The 25,494-nt window shown below is 41.5% G+C and overlaps 1 protein-coding gene and 1 long non-coding RNA gene across 2 annotated transcripts in view; one reads left to right on the forward strand and one right to left on the reverse strand.

The window, feature by feature from the left end:
• GRM8 (glutamate metabotropic receptor 8) overlaps positions 1 to 25,494 on the forward strand; it is a 1,200,287-nt gene that overhangs the window by 753,240 nt on the left and 421,553 nt on the right. The window lies entirely within an intron of this gene.
• Positions 1,702 to 22,277, reverse strand: LOC142495023 (uncharacterized). Its single transcript, XR_012801648.1, has 3 exons — positions 21,899 to 22,277; positions 14,112 to 14,223; positions 1,702 to 3,007 (listed from the first exon to the last, which is right to left on the reverse strand). It is a non-coding gene; the product is annotated as an uncharacterized LOC142495023 (long non-coding RNA).

Raw genomic sequence — 25,494 nt, forward strand, 5'->3', positions numbered from 1 at the left:
AGATACAAGAAAGGTTATGAATTTGGGAAGCAAGAACATGCAGGCTGCTTACAAACTAAATGGCAAAGACAATAGCTATATTTTAGAAAAGGTTCACAGTGATATATTCCAAATAAGTTAAACATAGGAAAGATGTTGATCCCGGTAGAAATCTGATTGCCATTACTGGAGTCTTTTGAGACATACAGATGCAGCCACCTGTATCTGATCACTTGCCTGGGTAAAAACTATCGCATCTCACAGTAAATGCCTCAACGTTTCTGTGGGATTCTTATTGGCCCATTGGATTAACATAAATAGAAATGAAGATGGGGCACACGGATTTCGAAAATAAAGAGATTTATTAAAGCATACACAACGTTTCGACCCTAAGGTCTTTGTCAAGTGCAAAAAGACACTTTTTGCACTTGACAAAGACCTTAGGGCCGAAACGTTGCGTATGCTTTAATAAATCTCTTTATTTTGGAAATCCGTGTGCCCCATCCTCATTCCTTTTTGTATGCCGTGGATTGGATGCAGCCGATCGTACATTGATGGGAGCACCGGTAATTGTATCACTCTTTATCATATTGTGGTGTGCAGCATTTACTCTTTGTTATATCACTCCATTGGATTAACATTGCAGGAGTCCCTGCAGTCCCATTCAGTTTGAATGGGACTGCAGGGACCCTCCCCTGTGTTAATCCGATGGGCCATTAGGAATCTCACAGAAATGTTGAGGGATTTACTGTGAGATTGCCCCAGATTTTCCAAGGCAAGTGATCTAATACTGGTGGGCTGCACCTGTATTTGGCTAATGTTTCAGTTTGTTCTTTTGCCTTCATCTGGATCAATATAAATACAAATACAGGATGACTATCTTAGTTTACTATATTTAACTTAGACTTAACTAGATGTGCATACTTTGTCTTTTTTCAACCTTACTATTATTGCATACGTCAACGCAAAGTATTTCGTTAACGCAAATGCAATATTTACAGTGAGATTCAACAATGGCGAGTGTTATCTCCTTAACAAATGCAATATTTTATGCGTTAATTCATGTTAACAAGGTTGATAACACCTGCAACATCTGTATTTCAGTGGGTTTTTTTTTTTGCCTTTCTCTGGATCAATATAAGTACAAATATAGGATAAGTATCTCAGTCGACTTAATGTAACAGGTTAAACTCGATGGGCATGTTTTTTTCCAACCTCATCTACTACTCTATCAATTTAAATAAATTAGTATTGCTGTGTGGTAGTAGATTTTCTGTAACGCCCAACTGAGATTTATTATTAATCTAAGGGATGTGGTATATAACTGGAAGAATTCAACTTGGAAATGTATCGATTTTGAATGATTCAGTGAATCAGGGATTTTTACACCGTATATATATCCCTTTGAGAAAGTCGCCCGAGTGCAATGAAACGCATCAGGGAGCGTCATTACGCAAGCGACACTACATCATTACGCAGTGTGTGATCGAGCCGGAACACACGCGGACCAGATCTGTGGCTGCACTATCTACAGTAGGAATAAAAAGAAAAAGGTGATGTATAGTTAGCGCTAGAGGAACAATTATGTGATGGGCCCTAATACAGGATATCCTCAACTGGGGTACTAGGCTGCCTGGTGGAAACTGATGGTACAATCAGAAATGGATACAAAAACAAAAAAGATACCGGTGCCTTAGAGTCCAAAATGAATGATAGTCCTGGGACTTCAAGGCAGAAGGATGAGTGTCCAAAGGGGTGAGTTGGCAATTCCTCGATCTTCAAATGATCAGATGTAACTTCATCCGAATATTGCGTGATATGAAACGAGAAAAAGAAAAATATAGTGCAACACAGCTAACATGAAATCACTGACACTGACTGACAAAATGAACCAAGACAAACACGACTAACGTAAGACACACGGGGGCAAGGCTGAAAGTAAAAGTTAATTTAATACAAGTCTAAAATAAATAAAATGGACAAAAGACCCAGAGATTGCCAATCCGGTAGAGTAAAACCAGAGCCCTACTCACAGGATGGCTGATAGGTACAGGCAATGGATATCAAGTGGGAGATGAAGTAAGTCCTCCTCCAGCTGGACCATGTAATATACCGGCGTGCTTCCCCGTGTCCCGTGCTTCCGTGTTCCTCGAACCGGAAGTGACGTCACCGGATGTTCCGTCACCGGTGGGCGGGACTTTGGGGCGGAGATCCTTCCTGCTGCTGATCCAGAGACTGAACGTTCCTCTCGTCAAATCGTCCAACAGACTGATAGAAAAACACCCTACGCGTTTCATGCGCTTGCGCACACTTCCTCACCCCTTTGGACACTCATCCTTCTGTCTTGAAGTCCCAGGACTATCATTCATTTTGGACTCTAAGGCGCCGGTATATCTTTTGTTTTTGCACTATCTAGGAAGCTACACTGAGGCTCCAAACAGACATCTTGTGGACATCCAAAGGTGTTTTCCAGCCCTCCAGTGGACCGTGGCTGTTCTTTGAACCCATGAAGTGAGACTCTGACTGGAGGTGTTGCGGAGACATCGGGCTGGTGGTGAAATTGAATTCACAAATTGCCATTTTTAAACCTATCCTTCTGGCATACACACAAGTGTATCCATTCCGGCCGTGATTCCTCAAATGGACCGGCATCCACAGACGGCTACAGAGGGCTTCTTTCCCACGCATGTGCACTTCGCCACATACCAAGCCGACACCCGTGGAGGCAGGATTGCGGTCAGTGCTACAGAGCCAGCCCCAGCGCGCGGGACTGCCATCTGGAGGGAATTTGACATCACCCCTTCATACCATCTATAGTGGAGCCTAATAGAAGAGGATATCACTCAGTCCTGGATGAATTAAAGTTTTATTATATGTAAGTGTTTACTTTTTTATTGTTGTAATACACTATATTACTCTTACCTTGGTGCACACCTGTGTTTTCTTTTTTGGTTGCCTGGCTCTGCCGACGGAGTTTTACGCCGGGATCTATCTTTGAAGTGAGGGGAGAAACTTTGATTCACAGGAGCTGCAAGAGGAAAGAGAGGAATCACTTTTCCATATCCATAGGAAGCAAGAGCGTGGTCTGAACATTCTCTGACTGGTATACAGTATATACAGTAGAATAAAGTATTGATAATGTTGCTACTCACTTGTCCAGTCACTGTAAACTTAACTTACTCGCATCAAACATGGCAAAGGCGAATGCTAGTTTTTGGGGGGGATTTTACCTAGAAATTACACTTTGAGAATCATTCCCATCTGGCATCCTTGTGCATCCATGCATCAATCTTATTAACTTCTCTTTTGTCCATTTTGCAAACCTATTAGACTTGAAATTTCAATTGAAATCTAATAACATACTGTACCTCTTGTGAAAATGCTATCACTTGAGATGACAAAGGGGTATGTAATCTCTTATTGTTTTTTTGATGGCCATATACAATAGGGTGTGGTGTTTGGGTATTATAATTTAAATTTGATTGTTAGTAGAGATGCGCAACATTTTCACAGAAATTCAAATCCACTGCGAATTAGTCTAAAAAAGGCAGATTTTTCTTTTAGCACTGAACATCTGCCCCACGGATTTCAATTTTTACAAAACTGTTAGCAGATTCTAAATCCCTTAAATATGACCAGGAGGTGGGGGAGAGTGAGACCTGTTTTGCCAGTGTCTCAAGTTCTATATATATCTCCTCAAACCACCCTCCAAATAACATATGAAGAGACCCCTAGGCTCAAAATGCAGCACATCGTAGATATCTGGGAGATATGTAAAGTCTATTTAAATGACTCACATCCCACACTTCCTATAAGGAGTTTCATAAGAACTATATTGGCATGTTTAAGCTCTAGCAGTATGATCTAAAGCAGATGCTGGATAGCATCACTGTCACATCATACTTTTGAGCTCACACCTACAGATAATCCAGCTATTAGCAAATATCACAGGTATTTCAGGTGTGCTCCTTTTTGTGCACTAGGAACATTGAAGTGGCAACCATTAATTGTAAGTTGTCTGCTTTTAAAGAAAATCAGGGGATGGGAACGGCAGGTCTGAGCAGTGGATACTGAATATAGGACTTTAGACTCTAGTAAAATTTGTTCTCTCTCTCTCCCAAATATTTGGAACAGAGAATATAAATAAAACTTGTTGATATTTAAGTAATAATCTCAGAAGAACAGGGCATTACTGGCCAATAATGCCCTGGCTGGAAGAGTTGAAGGCCTGAGACGAAGCCGAGGGACTTTAACCCAGCTATGGCATTATATCCAGAAATGCCCTGTTCTGAGGGAATTATTTCTATTATAGGCTAAATGTAGGCTTATTTAGTTGTTTGTTTTACATTTTTCATAAAAAAGATAGACACCTTGGTAGTCATATTGATTTTTATCAGCATGATCATCTACATTCTTTTGCTTTTACTGCACGTGTGTATAAAAATGAAATTGTACATACTCACAGCCCCCTTCTAAATACTCAAACTCTGCAACCCTCCTCTATATACACAAACATGCTCTGCAGCCCCCACCCATCCTCACACCCACAAAACATACTGCAGCCCTCCTCCACTCTCTACACTCACAAAACACACACAGAAGACACACAAAAACACACTGCAGCCCCCATGTAAAATGCACAAAACTGCAGACACACACACACACACACACACACACCAACAAAACAATCTGCAGCCCTCATCCACCCACTGAAGACAAACACACTGCAGGCCCACTCTACACCCACAAAACAAACTGCAGACACACACATGCACAGCAACAATGCAGAATGCTGCCCCCTTCTATACCTACAAAACACACACCAGCACCCCTATAAAACTATACACTGCAGACACACACACAAAACTATCTGCAGCCCTCCTCCACCCACAAAACACACACTTCAGACACACACACACCAACAAAACAGACTCTGCTGCCCCCCTCAAGACCCACAAAACATACACCAACAGAACACACATTGCAGACACACAAATAAAACACTCTGTGGCCCCCCTCTAGACCCACAAAACACACAGCAGACACACACACACACTTTTCTCCTCACTCTCGTGTGCGTAGCTCTCTGCAGGAAGGGTGGGGGAGGAGACAGTGCCATGCTGGTGACTCCTTGTTACGGTGCTCATCTCAAATCAGGATGCCCGCAGGGCTGAGGTAGGCAGTGAGTAAAGGCACAGAGTTCTGTAAAAGTATCCGTGGTTGGTAAGCAGACTGGAGTCATGGCTGGCGGCAGAGTTGCAAAGTCCAGGAGACAGGCAGAGGTCAGAGCTGGCAGCACAGTTGCAAAGTCCAGGAGACAGGCAGAAAGCAGCAAGGACGGGGTCAGCATCAGGGGAATCAAAATAGACAAAAGTTTAAAGCGTGACTGCAAATATTAATGTAGGGATGTGGTAGGAACCTCATATGTGTGTTCAGTGTGTATTCACTTGGTGTTTTGACTCTGTTCAGGAGTCATGTGGAGGTCTGCAACAGTGTTGCAGAGGCTGATCAATAGCTGTGAGTCTGTGCAACTCAAGGCAGAGAGGCTCCGCTAAGGAACTACAACTCCCATGAGCTCCTGGGCAGTCACCTGACTTGAGGAGCCAATCGGAAGGCTGGAATTACGGGAGGAGGAAAGGGAAGCGTGGGGGAGAGGCCACGCTAGTGAGAGGGGATCTGGAAGGTAAAGGAGGAGGGTGTATGCGTGCAGGGGGTCCGTGACCCACCTGCATAGGCTAGCTTTACCCCGCAGGCCCTTAGGAGAAACCCCTGAGTCACAGTAGGCTGCTGTGCTGCAGGGACGCCCATAGTGCTAGCGATCAATCACCTTACTGTGTAGACAGTTAGGGACAAACGTGCAGAGCAGGTTTGATGGTGAGCTGCTTGGGACCAGACAGCTGCACTGCGGACATCCAAGACAAGCAAGGATTCGGCTGATCCTTTTCGAAGTATTACCGGTCACCGCCGTGACCGGAAGGTAGTAGATACGTCAAGTGCACCAACACCGGTCAAAAGGCGCTGATCCTGCCTTAGGCATAACTATTTGGAGACACTAGCGAGTGGCCAAGGCCTAAGTACACGCCGCTATCGTTCTATTCTATTACACGGACACGGTGTGTGGGGCACGCGGTGACGGGATAGAGATATACTCATAAGAGCGTGGCTGAGCCACTATTGTACAGGACAATATTCTCTAGGGGTGTGGCCGAGCCACTGATGTTAGAAGGACATTATCAGTTAGCGGCGTTAGGTTATGATAGAGTATAAGTATAGTATTATAAGATAAGTGTATGCATATTGGGTTATTGCCACGGTTCATATAGAGTATAAGTTTATTATTGCACATAGTAAAGTTGGTTGCACGCATTTTATTGGTGTGTTTCTTGCCCAGGGGAATCTTACATGACGGGGATCCTGGGTAAGTGGAGGAGCTGCGCTAATAAGTGTTACCCCAGGCTCCCAGCTAGCAGAGGCTCAGATCTCCTGGAGCCACAGGTGCGCGCAGTTACCCGTAGTCGCTTAGAGTGTCAAAAAAAGGGCTACGCTAACAAGAGCTGCAAACGTAGGATCTTTGCTCGGCGACTCCCACCAGGAACTGCAGCCTAATATAGCAAGCTGCAAGTACACAAAAGGCCAGTTTGAGCAGAAAGGGCAGGCTGTCTGGAAAACCTTAACTGGCAGCAAAACCCGTCACCGATCGAGCATAATCCTTACACTCTTGCCCAATCACCTCTCCTGACTGAGAGCTGCTCTCACTCTGTGTGGATGAGAACTGGAAGGTGATTGGCTGACAAAACGTGGCCGGGTGCCAACAATTCTGTCCCATAACTGAATGGATAATGCCTCGAATTTTAACCAATCAGGGAGAAGGGATTTCAATAATGCCCGGAATTTAACAGCTTAAGCCTATGATTATCGATCATCTCTTCCTTTTTTCCATTTTCTGATGATTAACTGTGTTCCCCAAGTTAATTGATTAATAATGTTTTTTTTCTTTTGAAATTCAAGTCTAACCATATTTTTCAGGAGCTTAAGACATTTCTTCTGTGGCTTCCAATACTCTGCTAAGCCATAAACATGGTATTTATAAGTAGAGGAGTATGGCATTAAAAATATTCCCTCACTATATCTAGCTTGTTCAATTTCAAATTGAAATCCAGAGAATGTCTACATCATTCAGGCCATTTACATCACATAAAATAGAATTTGCTTTAAGCTATGCATGCTCAATCTGGCGAGGGTGTAGCCAGTTCAATCGACTTCTAATGTACTGCAACCAGCTTGATTTCATTACAAAGTTAATGGAAGCAGAAAGCCCATGGTCTTGTATATGTTTAAGTAATGATATGCCTTGTCATAATACATTGGCTATTGGTAATTGATTGTGCTTAACAAAGAAGCACACAGTAATACATCTTGTAGAGAATAATGAAGCTAATGGGAGACACCAAAACAATTATGCTCTTATTTATAGTTTTTTAAATATATATTTTAAATGTCATATGTATTTACCATAGTTCCTATTTTAATTAGAATTTTTTTTTCTTTCGTAGGCAATTTATAATTCTTAGGAAAAGGGCAATTTTATTGGTAAAAAACAAAAAAAGGCTGTTACATTTAACTCATCCAGATCTGGACAATTAGCAATACATGTCTATTACCCAAACTGTTCAACCTTTAGAGAACACCCTATATCCTTGCCCAGGGATAAATACAGTACTTATGAAGCTATTACTATCTAAACATGCTCTATTTATTCTCCCAAGGCTACCTCACCCCTCCGTCTATGATAGCTTGGCCTTCTACAAATGGTGCCTGAGGGACATAGGGCCTCATGCAGTAAGCCCCGATAAGGCTTTTTCGGCATTTTATAGCCGTTTTTTGCCCTCCTGATTCAGTAAGCCCCGATAAGTGGGAATTATCGGCAACTTTTCTTCCGAAAAAAAAAATTTCGCCACCCGGCTGCCGATAAGCCACTTATCGGGACTTTTTTTTCCCGCCTGAATTCAGTAAGCCCCGATCAGCTTTTTGGTGCTGATCGGCAGGCCAGATTGGAGATTTTATGGCCAATCCAGCCCGCCAACTAAAGTTGGCAACTTGCTGAAGGAGAAGCATCGGCAAGGGCGACACTTAGGAAAAATCAGCCCTTTTTCCTGCCTGTGATTGATGCCGGGGGTCTCCGGAGCTGATACCCGCACCGGAGCCCCCCGGCATGCATCCGAGGCAGGAAAAAGGCATTTAAAAGCCACTTCATTACCTTAGCGGCTAACCGCTAAGGCAATGAAGGGGTTAACCCACCGTGCCAGCGTTATTGTGGGTAGCGGGGATGGGTGAGGGGGGTATTTGGCCCTGGGTGTGAGTTTAGGACTTGCGGGGGGGATGCGGGGGCACTTAACCCCTTCACGACCGTAGCGGTTAATACCGCTACGGTCCTGAAGGGGTTAAGGCCTCCCGCTACCCACCCGCAAGCCCTAAACAACCACCGTTGGGGCTAATGCCCCCTTCACACACCCCCACTACCCACAATAATAAAAAAAACACACCCCAGCCCCACAATAACGAATTAAATAAATAATTAAATAATTATATATATATATATATATATACCCAACAACACCTATACCCCCCTAACATACAGTATAGTAATGGGCAGAATGACTATTATCCACAAATGGATAATAGTGCAGTTGTCCATTTACAATACATACACAACAATAAAGACTTTAAATACATATAGCACTCACCCATGTCCCACTGCCACGATGAAGGCCATCCTCATCGTCATCCTGCCCATGCCCCATCCGCTTCTGCAAAACAAACACAAGAATTACAACATCCAAATTAATGTCCCCTAACCCCTTAATCACCATAGCGGTTATTAGCCGCTACAGTTATTAAGGGGTTAAGCCACCATCACCCACATACCCTCCCCCACAAAGCCCCCCAACCACCCTCACCCAATACCCACAGGGGAGTCCTACCAAATACCCTTGGGCCTAATACCCCCTCCCCCAGCACATACAGTACAATAATGTGCCAAATAACTATTATCCACATAGGGATAATACATTATTTGGCCATTATTAAACACATTCAATAACGTTAAAATGTAAAGAAACTTGTACTAACCTCATCAATAAGAAGTCTCCGTCGCCAGCATCATCCTTGGGGTCCGTTGCCAACATTAGAAATAGCCACAACATTTCAATATCATTAACATAACACTGAACCTCTTAATCACCTTATCGGGTACTAACCTGAAAGGTAATTAAGGGGTGAAGCCATCCTGCAATGCCTACAACAGTTATGCATAACATCCTCAGTGAAATAAAAACCAATTGCCTAACCAAATTCCATTTAATCATTCAATCTGTAGGCTCACATGCCTCATAAAACATTGCATTTACAGTGTATACATGTAGCATAACATGTAAACTGCATGTACACGCTGCAAATCAATGTTAACAATACAATAATGCCACTCAAATCGCCATACATCACAAGAAGTATATTATTTAATACAATAAACTCACCATCAATGAATTACTACACATCAATTACATCCCTAAACAATTAAAATACCATCCATACCAATTACACAATGAACTAAAGCTATCCTAACAGAGAACAACTTCAAAACATAGTCAAAAGTACACCAACAATTACAATATAATAAAGCAAGGCTTTCCATATCCTACTGTACGGCCTGGAAGCCCAAAACTTACATCTGTCTAAAAATAAAACACATTTAGCACACATCAATGCATAGCCACAATGATTAACAATACAGAATTAGAAGCTTTAACAACACTATCATTTCTTACCCTGTATATATATCTGTACACATACATACAGACATACATACAGTGGGAAGAAATGATATGCATTGTAAAAAATGAAAACATGAAAAAGCAACACAAAAAACAGTTACATTAAGTACATTTCTTTATTTAACTTACCATTACTTGCCCCCACCGACTCCCGTTGATCAGCTTACTCACGAACCAATCCACGACACCATCCACGACACCATCCAGGAACAAATCCACGACACAATCCAGGAACAAATCCACGAACCAAACCAGGAACCAATCCAAGAACAAGTGCAGGAACCAATCCAGGAAGCAAGCCACGAAGAAATCCAAGAAACAATCCACGACACGATCCAGGAACAGGAACCCATAAAAGAAAAAAAACATAACAAATTAAACATTAAAATAATAAAACATGACAATCAAGGGTTGTACTAGTTTTATTCTTAGTGAATCTGTATTACAATACCTTGTTCCGGGGTCTTCTTGACGTCCGGTGCCACGCCCTGGTCTTCAATCTTCAGGAGGAGGTCCGTCCTCCTCGGCATCTGCCTTCAAAATGAGACGACATAGGCTTTTATAGGCCTATGACGTCACATTTGTCGTCATATGGTTCCCACGGCCCTGATTGGGCCGTGAAAACCATGTGTTTTGGCCGATGTAAAAAAATTGATGACGTCACTTAAAGGCAATGCCAGCACAGCCAATCAGAATGGCTTTGCTGCTATTGCCTTTAAGAAAACGTTATGAAATGACACATGGCCGGACTCACATGGTAAGCCAGCCAATCAGAGTAGGGATGGAGTTCCCACGCTCTGATTGGCTGGCTTACCATGTGAGTCCGGCCATGTGTCATTTCATGACGTTTTCTTAAAGGCAATAGCAGCAAAGCCATTCTGATTGGCTGTGCTGGCATTGCCTTTAAGTGACGTCATCAATTTTTTTACATCGGCCAAAACACATGGTTTTCACGGCCCAATCAGGGCCGTGGGAACCATATGACGACAAATGTGACGTCATAGGCCTATAAAAGCCTATGTCGTCTCATTTTGAAGGCAGATGCCGAGGAGGACGGACCTCCTCCTGAAGATTGAAGACCAGGGCGTGGCACCGGACGTCAAGAAGACCCCGGAACAAGGTATTGTAATACAGATTCACTAAGAATAAAACTAGTACAACCCTTGATTGTCATGTTTTATTATTTTAATGTTTAATTTGTTATGTTTTTTTTCTTTTATGGGTTCCTGTTCCTGGATCGTGTCGTGGATTGTTTCTTGGATTTCTTCGTGGCTTGCTTCCTGGATTGGTTCCTGCACTTGTTCTTGGATTGGTTCCTGGTTTGGTTCGTGGATTTGTTCCTGGATTGTGTCGTGGATTTGTTCCTGGATGGTGTCGTGGATGGTGTCGTGGATTGGTTCGTGAGTAAGCTGATCAACGGGAGTCGGTGGGGGCAAGTAATGGTAAGTTAAATAAAGAAATGTACTTAATGTAACTGTTTTTTGTGTTGCTTTTTCATGTTTTCATTTTTTACAATGCATATCATTTCTTCCCACTGTATGTATGTCTGTATGTATGTGTACAGATATATATACAGGGTAAGAAATGATAGTGTTGTTAAAGCTTCTAATTCTGTATTGTTAATCATTGTGGCTATGCATTGATGTGTGCTAAATGTGTTTTATTTTTAGACAGATGTAAGTTTTGGGCTTCCAGGCCGTACAGTAGGATATGGAAAGCCTTGCTTTATTATATTGTAATTGTTGGTGTACTTTTGACTATGTTTTGAAGTTGTTCTCTGTTAGGATAGCTTTAGTTCATTGTGTAATTGGTATGGATGGTATTTTAATTGTTTAGGGATGTAATTGATGTGTAGTAATTCATTGATGGTGAGTTTATTGTATTAAATAATATACTTCTTGTGATGTATGGCGATTTGAGTGGCATTATTATATTGTTAACATTGATTTGCAGCGTGTACATGCAGTTTACATGTTATGCTACATGTATACACTGTAAATGTAATGTTTTATGAGGCATGTGAGCCTACAGATTGAATGATTAAATGGAATTTGGTTAGGCAATTGGTTTTTATTTCACTGAGGATGTTATGCATAACTGTTGTAGGCATTGCAGGATGGCTTCACCCCTTAATTACCTTTCAGGTTAGTACCCGATAAGGTGATTAAGGGGTTCAGTGTTATGTTAATGATATTGAAATGTTGTGGCTATTTCTAATGTTGGCAACGGACCCCAAGGATGATGCTGGCGACGGAGACTTCTTATTGATGAGGTTAGTACAAGTTTCTTTACATTTTAACGTTATTGAATGTGTTTAATAATGGCCAAATAATGTATTATCCCTATGTGGATAATAGTTATTTGGCACATTATTGTACTGTATGTGCTGGGGGAGGGGGTATTAGGCCCAAGGGTATTTGGTAGGACTCCCCTGTGGGTATTGGGTGAGGGTGGTTGGGGGGCTTTGTGGGGGAGGGTATGTGGGTGATGGTGGCTTAACCCCTTAATAACTGTAGCGGTTAATAACCGCTATGGTGATTAAGGGGTTAGGGGACATTAATTTGGATGTTGTAATTCTTGTGTTTGTTTTGCAGAAGCGGATGGGGCATGGGCAGGATGACGATGAGGATGGCCTTCATCGTGGCAGTGGGACATGGGTGAGTGCTATATGTATTTAAAGTCTTTATTGTTGTGTATGTATTGTAAATGGACAACTGCACTATTATCCATTTGTGGATAATAGTCATTCTGCCCATTACTATACTGTATGTTGTGTATTGATGCTATGTTTATTGGGGGCATTTGTCCCCAATAAACATGCTACTATGCGTTAACCCCTTCATTGCCTTAGCGGCTATCCGCTATGGTAATGAAGCAGCATTAATGTATTTTAATAATATTGTGCGGAAGCAGGAGGCCCCCTGAGCTGAAGCGCATTTATTTGTGGCTCAGAGACCCCCTGCCTCCCGAGTTACAGGCCCCGGTTTGGGCCATCGGTTACAGTGTGGACGCCATGTTTATTGCGGGGACGCTATAAACATGGCGGCGACACTGCCACCCGATGACACATACCGGGGCCTGTAACTCGGGAAGCAGGGGGTCCCTGCTCCACAAAGCAATGCGGTTCAGCTCAGGGGACCCCCTGCTCACTGTACAGTATAATTAAAAAGACATTCATGCTGCTTCATTACCGTTGCACATAGCCGCCAAGGTAAGGAACGAGTCTTTATTGATGTGTGTGTGTTTTATTTATACTGTACATGTGCAGAGGGTCTCCGGAGCAGAACAGCGTTGGTTTGAGGTCCGGGGACCCCTTGCCCCCCGAGATACAGGCCCCTTTATGGGGTGCCGGTATCCCTCTGGTTTGTTTACAGGTCGCGGTCACGTGATCGGGACCTTTAAACGCCGAGGGATACCGGCACCTCATAAAGGGGCCTGTATCTCGGGGGGCAGGGGGTCCCCGGACCTCAAACCAACGCGGTTCAGCTCCGAAGACCCCCTGCACATGTACACTATGAATAAAAGTTGTTTTTAAATACTTTTTTTGGTGCCGAAGTTTGCGCTGAGAGAGCGGCTTGTCTCTCTCAGCTGCAAACATCTATCGGCACCAAAGGTTTATCGGGAGCCTTATCGGGAGCCAGGCTGTATCGCCACAGCTCATCGGCAGCTTTGCTTTCGCAGTGCTTCAGCAGGGATCGGAAGGATTCGGCCCTTACTGAATACTGCGAGGGCAAATCGCCCAAAAAAAACATTTTCGCAATTCGTGCCGAAAATTTTGTATCGGGGCTTACTGCATGAGGCCCATAGTCTTCCTGGGGCCACATATCTTCAGATGTACTGTAGATGACTTTAGAATGTGCCTGTAGAGCAGCTTAAATGTGAATGGGAAGATTTTTTTTTTTTTTTTTTAAAGCTATACTAATTTAAAATGCATGGAGAATAACTGGTAGAAGATGTACAGTAAATGTCTTAGGTGTGAACTGTGCCTTTTGCTTTGTGATTTTACTATTATGATGTCTATACCTACAATGCTACCTTATTTTTTTAAATACATTTGATTTTGATGCTTAAAAGTACATTACAGATATTTACAAGATCCTATTTCACTGGTATCTTACCCCAGTAAGACTGAAACAAATCTACCCCCTGGTTTCTGATTTATGCTGCAGAGGCTGCGGACAAAGGGGGGATATGGCCCATATCTGGTGGTCATGTGCAAAAATTCGGAAATATTGGTCCTCTATACAAACGCTTATAAAAGAGGTTACGGACCTCATCATCCCCATTGATCCTCTGACCTACCTTCTGGCAAAGCCAATCGAGGATATTGACAGACCAATAAGGAAATTAATCTCCTTCGTTCTTACAGCAGCTAGATGTGCGATTGCGGCCTTCTGGAGGAAGGTGTCTTTGCCTGCCAAACAAACGGTAAAAAGGCGAATCAGCGAGGTCATGCTGATGGAAAAACTGACAGTGTTTCTAAAACAGTCCTTACCGGACTTTTACCAAACATGGGAGCCGTGGCTAATGCTCAGAGCCTAGGTATGGGACTATCCGTCGGCAGAAACTATCTAGACCTAGCCACCTTGTTCACTGACACTCAAGCTTGGGTGCCTGGCGGCTGAGTGTTGACGTTACCTTATTCCCCCCCACCCCCCCATCTCTTTTTTTTCTCTCTTCTTTTCGCCTCTTCTTTCTCCTGCCTCTTTCTCGACTGGTCTCCCTATTCCTTCTCCCTCCCTCCCCCCCTACCATGATATTTGTACTCTAAAGATATAAAGTCGAGCAAACACTTTAACCCCCTCCCCCCCACCTCTCCCTCTCCCCCTCCATTCCCCTTATCAGTCGAGGTCCACTAAGTGTCTAGAGGCCTCACCATTCTCGGCGAGGCTCTAAAAACGAAAATGTTATTTTAGGCTATGTATATATCTCGTCATGTTGTCTGACTATTTTTGTCTAATAAAAATGTTTGCGGAAAAAAAAGTACATTACAGGGAATTTAAAAGTGCTTCAATAATCCCTTTTCCTTACGATCACCTCACATACCTGCCCCTCTCTCACTTCTTCAGATAAAACACCAAGACACCTTTATGGGTTCTAATAACCACATCATTTTATTTAGAATCATACACATACATTAAAAGGACATTGCTTACACCATGTCTGTGCAGTATTCTAGACAAACTGGAAGAGCAGCCATCAGCCATACTTGTTCAGTGGGCCAATTAAAATTCTGTAATGGCCATTCCTCCAAAGGATACCACCAAGCACTGTCATTCACCATTGGTATTTGAACTGCCACTACTTTCAGGACAGGACAGCACCACTAAGCATGGGCTGTAGTACTGCCTCTCCCACAATGAGAGGACACCAGCCCACCCTGATTGTTACATAGCACAGGCAGTAGCAGCACCTATCCCAATTCACCAAGCCGGCCTCGTTTCTCCTTTCTGCTGAACTGATCTTCAGGGCCTTTTCCTGGCATTGTCCTTTTGCCGCTATGACAAAATATTCAATAAGAGTGCCACTCCTAGAATTATTTTATTTTTTTAGTTATGGCTAAACCCCCTTTCCACCAAAGGCCTACGTAATTGAATATGCCCTTCCATCCCCCTCCACTGAAGGTCATCGAGGCTGAAGTTGTGGCTCTACCCTCTACGTCCCAAGGCCTTCTGGCTCAAGTTAGCAACCCTTGCAGATACAGAGAGCTTTGGGTGAGGGGTGAACATTCCTTGCACTCTGTGGCCATCAGAGGTGGGATGACAAATCTTGTATGTCAGAGGTTTTTTTTTTTTGTTCCATGTTTTTCCTACCTTTACAGGCAAGATACTTTACATAAAAACAAAGTATGTGTTATATATCAATGAGAGATGCAGTATAACTTTCTCCTGGTATCCCAGAATTATTCTTGAATGAAAATATGAAATAACCATATGTTCCTAACATACAGTAACAGAACTCAAATCGGAATTAATGTCGATAACGTTATATGATAGAAGAGATGCAATAAAAGATCAAGAGAAATTAGTTACAAAGTTCTATAATAAATGGTAGAATTATTTTGAACTTCTTTCAACAACACAAAAAGAACCATTAATAAGTGTTTGAGGGATTAAAACAGGTGATAAAGTAGAAGGGATGTACAGTATATATTTTGTCTTATTATATTTAAGTTTATTTAAATATTGATATTTTAAGTAAGTGGATGTTTTAAAATAGTGTTACACAATATTATGTGTCATGGTAAATGGTATTGCGTTTCACATATATTTATGTATAGTAGATTATTTAACATACACACTTAAATAATATTGCTATAATGCACTTATTGTCAACCAATATATCACCACTTGATGTAATTGTATTACTGTAATGTGGACATTTGCTCAAAATTGTACCAGGTTAACAAAGACATTGCTAATATTATTCTCACTGCGTACACCATGTTTATTGTAGCTGTGCCATTAATCTTTTAGGAACAGATATTTCCCAGTCAACAACAAACATGAATTCTACACTCCTTTCCAATCTCTTCTTGCAAAATAACAGAAGTAATGCATGCTGATGACTAATGAAAACATAAGCAATATTTGAAGATACTGTATGTATGTTCTGTGTACAGTGTTGTCGGGACATTTATAGGGAATATCTGATACATATTCAACACATATTACCTCTTTGTTAATAGAGAAAATATCGGTTTCCCAGAAGCAATCTTATTTTGTGTTTAATCAAAATGAACAAACAAGACTTAGGAAGGTTCTATGTTATATATGAAATGTTCAAGTATTCAGCACTTCAATTAAAAAGCAGACACACAGAGGAAGTAGTAGATACTATAAAAATGAATAGCGATCATCACATGTCTATAGCACTGGAACATCTTGTGCTGTAAAGAGAAAAACAAATATATTAAAATTGAATAGGAAATAAAACAAGTGGCAGTCTCCCTATGTACCACCTTAACAAAAAGATGCTGCTTTCACTGCTACAGTGGAGGAAAGACCTAATGGATCGAGCCCTAGGTGCAATTTGTTGAAATACTCCCAACAGAATCACTGCATCATCTCCTGTATATCACTGAAGAGAAAATACAAACAGCAGAGAGCCGCAGATGTACTGTAAGAGGTGTTTTCATCTTTAGCACGCATATACCTGTAGTAACTTTTTTTTGTTTAAGAAAACAAGAAACAGTAAAGTTGTTATAAAATCACATTAATGAAAAAAGAAAAGAGGTAGAGAGAGAACTCGAACACAAGGGTTATTTACATTAATTTAACCTATTAAGGATATTTATATTTACATTACTTGGTTTTCACGTGTAACGCACTTTCCCCCACCCCCTGGGAGATATAGCTGCTACGGTGTATGTGGTGCGTTACCTGTGGCTCACAGGAGGCCTGAACCTCCGCTACTGGGAGACTGGGGTGTATCTGATCCGGTTGACGACAGCGCCTCCACCTGCGCGGGATCCTAACAATGTGGGATAACCCCGTGCAGGACAATATAATAAACACACACAAGTAGAATAAAACAGGTTTTACTGAACAGGATATAATACTACTACCCCACAATATACAGTCATGTGAAAAATAAAGTACACCCTCTTTGAATTCTATGGTTTTACATATCAGGACATAATAGCAATCATCTGTTCCTTAGCAGGTCTTAAAATTAGGTAAATACAACCTCAGATGAGCAACAACACATGACATATTACACTGTTATGATTTATTTAACAACAATAAAGCCAAAATGGAGAAGCCATGTGTGAAAAACTGAGTACACCTTATGATTCAATAGCTTGTAGAACCACCTTTAGCAGCAATAGTGAAGTAATCGTTTTCTGTATGACTATCAGTCTCTCAAATCGTTGTGGGGGAATTTTGTCCCACTCTTCTTTACAACGTTGCTCCAGTTCATTGAGGTTTGTGGGCATTTTTTATGCACAGCTCTCTTAAGGTCCAGCCACAGCATTTCATTCGGGTTGAGGTCTGGACTTTGACTGGGCCATTGCAACACCTTGATTCTTTTCTTTTTCCGCCATTCTGTTGTAGATTTGCTGGTGTGCTTGGGATCATTGTCCTGTTGCATGACCAAATTTCGGCTAAGCTTTAACTGTCGGACAGATGGCCTCACATTTGACTCTAGAATACATTGGTATACAGAGGAGTTCATGGTCGACTCAATGACTGCAAGGTTCCCAGGTCCTGTGGCTGCAAAAACAAGCCCAAATCATCAACCCTCCACCACCGTGCTTGACAGTTGGTGCTTGTGCTGATATGTTGTGTTTGGTTTTCGCAAACATTGCGCTGTGCATTATGGCCAAACATCTCCACTTTGGTTTCGTCTGTCCAAAGGACATTGTTCAAGAAGTCTTGTGATTTGTTCAGAATCAACTTTGCAAACCTAAGCCGTGCTGCCATGTTCTTTTTAGAGAGAAGAGGCTTTCTCCTGGCAACACTTCTAAACAAACCATACTTGTTCAGTCTTTCTCTAATTGTACTATCATGAACTTTAACATTTAACATGCTAACTGAGGCCTGTAGAGTCTGAGATGTAACTCTTGGGTATTTTGCAATTTCTCGGTCTGACCTTGGGGTGAATTTGCTGGGATGTCCAACCCTGGGAAGATTGGCAACTGTCTTGAATGTTTTCCACTTTTGAATAAGCTTTCTCACTGTAGAATGATGGACTTTACATTGCTTGGAAATGGCCTTATAACCCATCCCAGATTGATGGGCAGCAACAATTGCTTCTCTAAGATCATTGCTAATGTCTTTCCTCCTTGGCATTGTGTTAACACACACCTGAATGCTCCAGACCAGCAAACCGCTAAAACTTTGGCTCTTATAGAGGTGGTTACACTTGCTGATGATCAATTAATCAAGGGCATTTGATTAGCAGCACCTATCAGGTACTTAGCATCTTAAATCCTATGGAAGCAGTAAGGGTGTACTTAGTTTTTCACACATAGATTTCCATGTTGGCTTTATTTTTGTTAAATAAATCATGACACGGTGTAATATGTCATGTGTTGTTGTTCATCTGAGGTTGTTTTTACCTTATTTTTAGACCTGCTAAGGAACAGATGATTGATATTATGTCCTGATATGTAAAACCATTGAATTCAATGACGGTGTACTTTCTTTTTGACATGACTGTGTGTATATATATATATATATATATATATATATATATATATATATATATATATATATATATATATATATATATATATATATATATATATATATACATATATATATATTGTGACAAACAGCTTACTCCGGGGCTCCGCTGCTTGTCCGGGACGGTTAGAACACGGTCTTTTGGGGTAGGTTAAATGAGGAGGCGTCACGTACTGTTCCTTTAAACAAGCTGTGCCTGGTTTATTCAGTCCCAGGCACTGAGACTGCCACAGTGCATACAACAAAACACATCAAAACAAAAGCTGCTCACCTGAGCGATAACTTAACTTAGATTTCCCTAACTCAGGGTGGAAGTGGCTTTTCCACTTTCCAACAACAAAACAAGGTACTTTTGCAGAGTTAGCCAAATGAATAGAACAATTGAACCTGTGTGGGGAAGGGGCTTCTCCCCACTGTGTTCAGCAGCCTTCCAGGCTCTGGAGAAGAGACAAGAGCAAACAGGAAATCAGTCTTACATACCTGATTTCTAATTAGCATGACAGGTGACAGAAATCCCTCAGTTCCAGCGCTTGCCCAAAACTGTGGGATGGAGTGCATGTATTATAAGGCTGCACTCCCAGGCCAGACAGGATAGAAACTGTTCAGTATCCTGGGAGCCCTATATATGGAATTTATTACCATCCCCTGGTTTCTGTCACAATATATAAAACAAAAAAAAGAAGAAGAAAAAGCGCCCAATCTTCATGTATTAACATATATAAAATGTAATAAAACATGGATGAAATCCCCTGATGAAATCAGCCTAGTCTGAAGAAACGTGTAGGGACGTGTTACTATTGTCATTCTATGAGTGCTCGCAATCAGTGCCAGTTGTGAGAGTGAAGACAGACCCTGTTCCGTTGTATTGGGACTCTTTACCATAAAGGGAACTTGCGTCCAAGAAACGGGAGATGCCGGAGGAACCTTCAAGGTGAAACACCAGCCAGAGAGGCGTGACATCAGTCCGGAGCATCTCCAGTGGAGCAGAGGCGCTGTGGTGGCAACACACGATGGGTCGGAGCATGAGTATTACTCATACAATGCCTTTATTATTTGGAACCTTGTGAGTTTTGAATCGTGATGTCCATGTTTTATTAAATTTTATATACGTTAATACACGAAGATCAGGCGCTTTTTCTTCTTCTTTTTTTTGTCAGGTCTGTTAAGGGAGGTTTTTGTGCCCAAGAGGAAGGCTGCCAGCATCTGGATGTATTATTGTCAGACCTTTCCAGATCACAGTATTGGTTTGGCATCTTATTAATTTACTGTCACGCCTGTATGCCCGCAGACCAAGCTAGACCCCAGTACTGCGGTGGGAACGGTATGATACCACACACCCACAGCAGTGGGAGCAAACCCGGAGTGTGGTATAGCGTTGCTGGGCCTGTTGGAAGAGTTGTTAGTGTATACTTGCAATGCTTGGGGAATGTATGTGAGAATAGTCATGTCCGTTTGCCAATGTTCAGGGATCCAGAGGGTAGAGTCGTCAGAGGGCAAGCCAGGTCCTAGGAAGCTAGAGGTCAGCGGAGTCGTATGTGTAGCAGGGTTCAAAGGGATACCAGAGAGCAGAGTAGTCCAGGGTAAGCAGGGGTCAAAGCCAGGGAAATCCAAGGTAACACAGGAGCAGGTAATCACAGGAGCACAGAGGGAGTACAGCATAGGTCAGGTACAAACAGGGAAACAGGAACTATGCAGAGTGAGGAAGAGGTGGACAGACAGGGATTATAAAGGAAGGTGCACCAATGACAGAGAGGGGAGGAGTAGAGAGAGAAGTGGGAGAAGCTAGAGATAGGTCAGGGGGAGAAGAGGAGGAGACAGAAGGGGCAGTCAGGGGAATGGCCTGTACAGCTTGGGAGGCGGAGACAGGGGGAACCTGATAAGAAGAGTCTGTGCACGTGCCCCCTGTAAGCTGGGGATGCGCGCGCACAGGTTGCAATACAGGCGCGGCCCGCACAGAGCAGGGGAAGACCGTAGGAGGGGGACGGAGCCAAGAGGAGTGGAACGCACGCGAGGCCTGTGCCCGCGCGATGGCCAGCAAAGGCAGAGAGGAGCATGCACGCGCGTCCTCCGTGGGCTGAGGGGGTGCACGCACCGGACGCATCACCAGGCGCGCATAACGCCGCGCCGGGGGCACCACGTGAGGAGGAGGCAACGGGACGGATGGCACCACAGGTGAAGGTAAAGGAGCTACCGCGGGGGAGAGGGAGCGGGGAGGATCAAAGCAGGGGCTAAGGGAGCGCGTGGGTATGCGGGACCTGCGGGGAACGAGCTGCGGCAAGGGGAGAGGGGTAGAAAGTGAAGGAGAGGAGTGGGAAGGAGTAGAAAGGGCAACAGGAGATGGGAGAGAGGGATAAGGAGAGGAAGGAATCTCCTGAGTTGTCACATTTACATGGACACTATTCATTTACATGATTTTCAACATTCATTATGATTTTACAATATTATTTATCAATATCATTTATATCTTTTTATTTTTTTAATCATCTTGGTTTATGCATTGTATTATATTATAGTTTTTTATTAATTGAGCGCACTTTAGATTTGTCAGCAATCAACAATACATTGTGGTTTTTCTCCAAACACACTAGAGGGGTTTCATGTATATTTTACATTAACTATATACATCCTACTAGTAATATATCCGGATATACCAGGCGCAGTCTTTTCTTTTTCTTTCTGTATATAAATATATATATATATATATATATATATATATATATATATATATATATATACACACACAGTCCCTACCCCCTTACACCAAGTGAGTGTCCCCATAGTGCAAAGGGTGATGTCCCTTTGCCCTTTGTACCCTGATGTCCTTTTACCCAATGTCAAGGCCCACCCAAAAGTGTGTATGGTAGCCCTTGAACCATTGGTGCACTTTAGTTGAGGTACCTGCCGGGTACGCCAATTCCCAGAGCTGTCGATTAACAACAGGGATCCTGGAGATCCAGCGTTGTCACCTTCAGTGAAGCTTCGCCTCTGCATGGGGTGGGTTCCAGCAAGCTGATCCCACCAATAAAATAGTCTTTAGTGATGTATGCCTGGATCGGGTCCGAGACTGCAGGCAATGCTTCACAATGCGGCGTCTTCACTGGCACTATAAACTAACTATATAAAGCTAATGGGGAAATGTCCCTAACTAGAGGTTTCCCTGAAGCAGCCACAATCTAATTAGGTGATTGGGAACTTTCTTGGACCTAAGAGGGTTAATATGACCTAGTCTGGGTGTCACTAACACCCAGATCTTATCTTCCCTGTCTCCGTCCTGGCTCCAACTGATGTAACTATCAGCTTGCACTTCAAGCGCTCCCAAAGTTCCAATCTGTCCTCAGGAGATTTTAGCAGCCCTATTGGCTGTACTGTGTCACATGACCTCAGCTCCTGGGGCATCCTGGGGAGTGTAGTTCGCCTGCGGACTGCGGAGCAACATAGTGAGGAGGAAAGGAGGGGAGCAGATGGAGACATGGCTGCACACATTTTATTTTTAAATCAGCTTTACACTACATTATACAATGTTTAAGTTGGAGGTGAGTGTTTTAGGACCGATAATAGGCGAGTGAACAGGATGAGCATTTTTTTTTTTTTTTAATTCTTGTCAATTTCGACCAGGGATCAAAGTAATGGATTGAAGTCAGCAAGGCTTTTCATGCAATAGCACCTGAACACCATATAGTAATTTAAATATGAATGTTAGCAGTTATTACACATAGTATTCACACTATCCTTTACAGACCTGGTATGAATTGAATATTAGGTCTTATATTGAGTTCTTATAGTCAACTGTTACCAGACGTTGAAATTTGTTTTTTGGCAGCCTTTAATTTATCTTGAACAGGTATTTAAAGGGACAGATGCACTGTACCAAAACATACTGTCTCCAGAGCCGCAGCTGGAAAATGAAAAAAGCTTTCTTGACACGTGAGACAGTGTCTGTCATGGTCGCACTGCAGGGGTTCATGCATCAATATTGGACCACAAACAGTGTTAATCCTTTTGCGCCGGGGCAGCCATGGTAACGTGAATGCAATTTGCCCAAGGGTGCTGGAAACAATCTTGCTATATGTGTATATGGTCACTGGGAGTATAGAATGTATGGTTCCAGTACTGGATCAAAACATTTGCACTGTATTTCCCTGTACTTCAATAAACTCGCATTAGCTGGAGTGCTGCTCATTTTATTTATTTGCCAAAATAAACGGTAAAAGTAAAAAGTAACTAAAAAAAGTTAATAAATGGTAAAAGTAGAAGCTTAATTAAAAAAAATATGTGGGTCTGATTTGAATATGTTTTATATAATTTAATAACAAATGTGGATCAAACATTCATCATACAAACAGCTGCTACTACTCCAAAGGATAATCTTTTTTCAGTGAAATTGTCCTCAAACAGATGTTTGAATATATTGGAAATTAAAATGTATTCTATTTTTTTTTTTTAATAAATTCTGAATAACTTGTATCCTTATTTTTAATTATTTAATTTGGACACTTGGAACATACAGTACCATAGTAACATAACTGAGCAAATACCACCTCTGTACCTGTATAGCATAAGACTGCAGTTTGAACAATTAACATTTTCATTGGTTACAAATTAATGTTTCATATAGATGCTTAAAAATATTTCTCTTTTACAAAATGCTGTTACTTTACCTAATCTGATTGCTTTCTAAATTCTATGCACTTTTTTTGCGAGTTAGCTGTTATTACAGCAAAATTTGAGAAGCTGTTAACCATGTCTTAAGTTATGCTACAACTGTTGCATAATGGTAAACAAGATGTTACAGAACATGTTTGATTGCCTTTATTTTATTGACGTTCCAATATGCTGTCAAAGGAGACGGGAGTAATAAGTTTGTTATTTTTATTTTTCTGAGGTTTATGTTTTTAGATGATTCACCATTAACAGATAAATCTGATTTCTTCTGTTTTTATTGCTCTCAATAAATAAGATTATGTTGAGAATGCACACTTTTGCTCACTGTACTGGGACTCAATATATATGGTGCACCAAATGCTGTCCGGGGTCTTTTCCTGTAGTAGATCCCAAGTGTGTGTGTGTGTGTGTGTGTGTGTGTGTGTGTGTGTGTGTGTGTGTGTGTGTGTGTGTGTGTGTGTGTGTGTGTGTGTGTGTGTGTGTGTGTGTGTGTGTGTGTGTGTGTATATATATATATATATATATATATATATATATATATATATATAAAACACACAAAAAAGGAAGTTGCTCAACACCTAAAATTGAAGGTTAAATCAAGCCCCCAGATTAATACAGGGGTAAAATAAAATATAAACCCCAAATTAAATCAGTTAGAAAAGTTATAGAGCTTGTTGGTGCTAGGGGATAATAACAACTATATAGAACACACAAATGAAAAGGACAAAGACAACCCCCTTATTAGCACTCTAAATTACACCTAAAGAAAATCTACTAATAAAGATTATATTGCAAGAACCAGATGCACTGCAGAGTCAGAAAAATGAACAAGTTTTTATTGGAATAACAGCAAGACACACTAACTTAAAAACATGAATATACTAAAGACAGCCTAACAAAATATATGTATCAAAAATATATTGGATAAAAGGGGGACTGTTAATCTAGTGAATGAATTCTATTTTACCTCAAAAAAACTAAAATGTGTCTAAATGAATATAAATTGTAACACAGAAGTGGTTTAATATAACCCTTGGAGGTAATACAAAATATTATAAATCCCTACTGGCATGAATGCCTAATAGAGAGATATATGATGGATTGTGGCATGGAGGAAAAGTATATGATCAATGACCCAGTATACAGCCAGGAAAAATAATATATTACCAAAAATAAAGGGGGAAGAAAAAAGCAAACAAGGAAAAAAATGATATAAAAATAATAATCATACCCTGCCTAGCAATTCCCCCCAAAAAAAGAAAACAATGAGAACTGATGCAGCAAACAAAAAAAAAAAAAAAAAATTATACCTATTAATGACATGCTAACAAACAGAAGCCCACCGACGGGTGAAACGCGTTGAGTGTTTACTCTCTGACAGCCCCCATGTAATCTTTATTTGGATGGACTTGTGAAGGATCTGTTGCAGCATTTTTTGATTCTCTTTATTTTTGCTATGCACAAACATTGGAACAAACCTTCTACAATCTGATGGACACATGCCTGACGCAACCCTGCTACAGCTGAGTATTAACTGTTTTTTTGTTTGCTGCATCAGTTCTCATTGTTTTCTTTTTTTGGGGAATTGCTAGGCAGGGTATGATTATTATTTTTATATCATTTTTTTATCATTTTTATATCATTTTTTTCCCTGTTTGCTTTTTTCTTCCCCCTTTATTTTTGGTAATATATTATTTTTCCTGGCTGTATACTGGGTCATTGATCATGTACTTTTCATATACTTTTCCTCCATGCCACAATCCATCATATATCTCTCTATTAGGCATTCATGCCAGTAGGGATTTATAATATTTTGTATTACCTCCAAGGGT

Source organism: Ascaphus truei, chromosome 5, assembly GCF_040206685.1.
Source record: "Ascaphus truei isolate aAscTru1 chromosome 5, aAscTru1.hap1, whole genome shotgun sequence".
In the NCBI taxonomy this organism is placed as follows: Eukaryota; Metazoa; Chordata; class Amphibia; order Anura; family Ascaphidae; genus Ascaphus; species Ascaphus truei.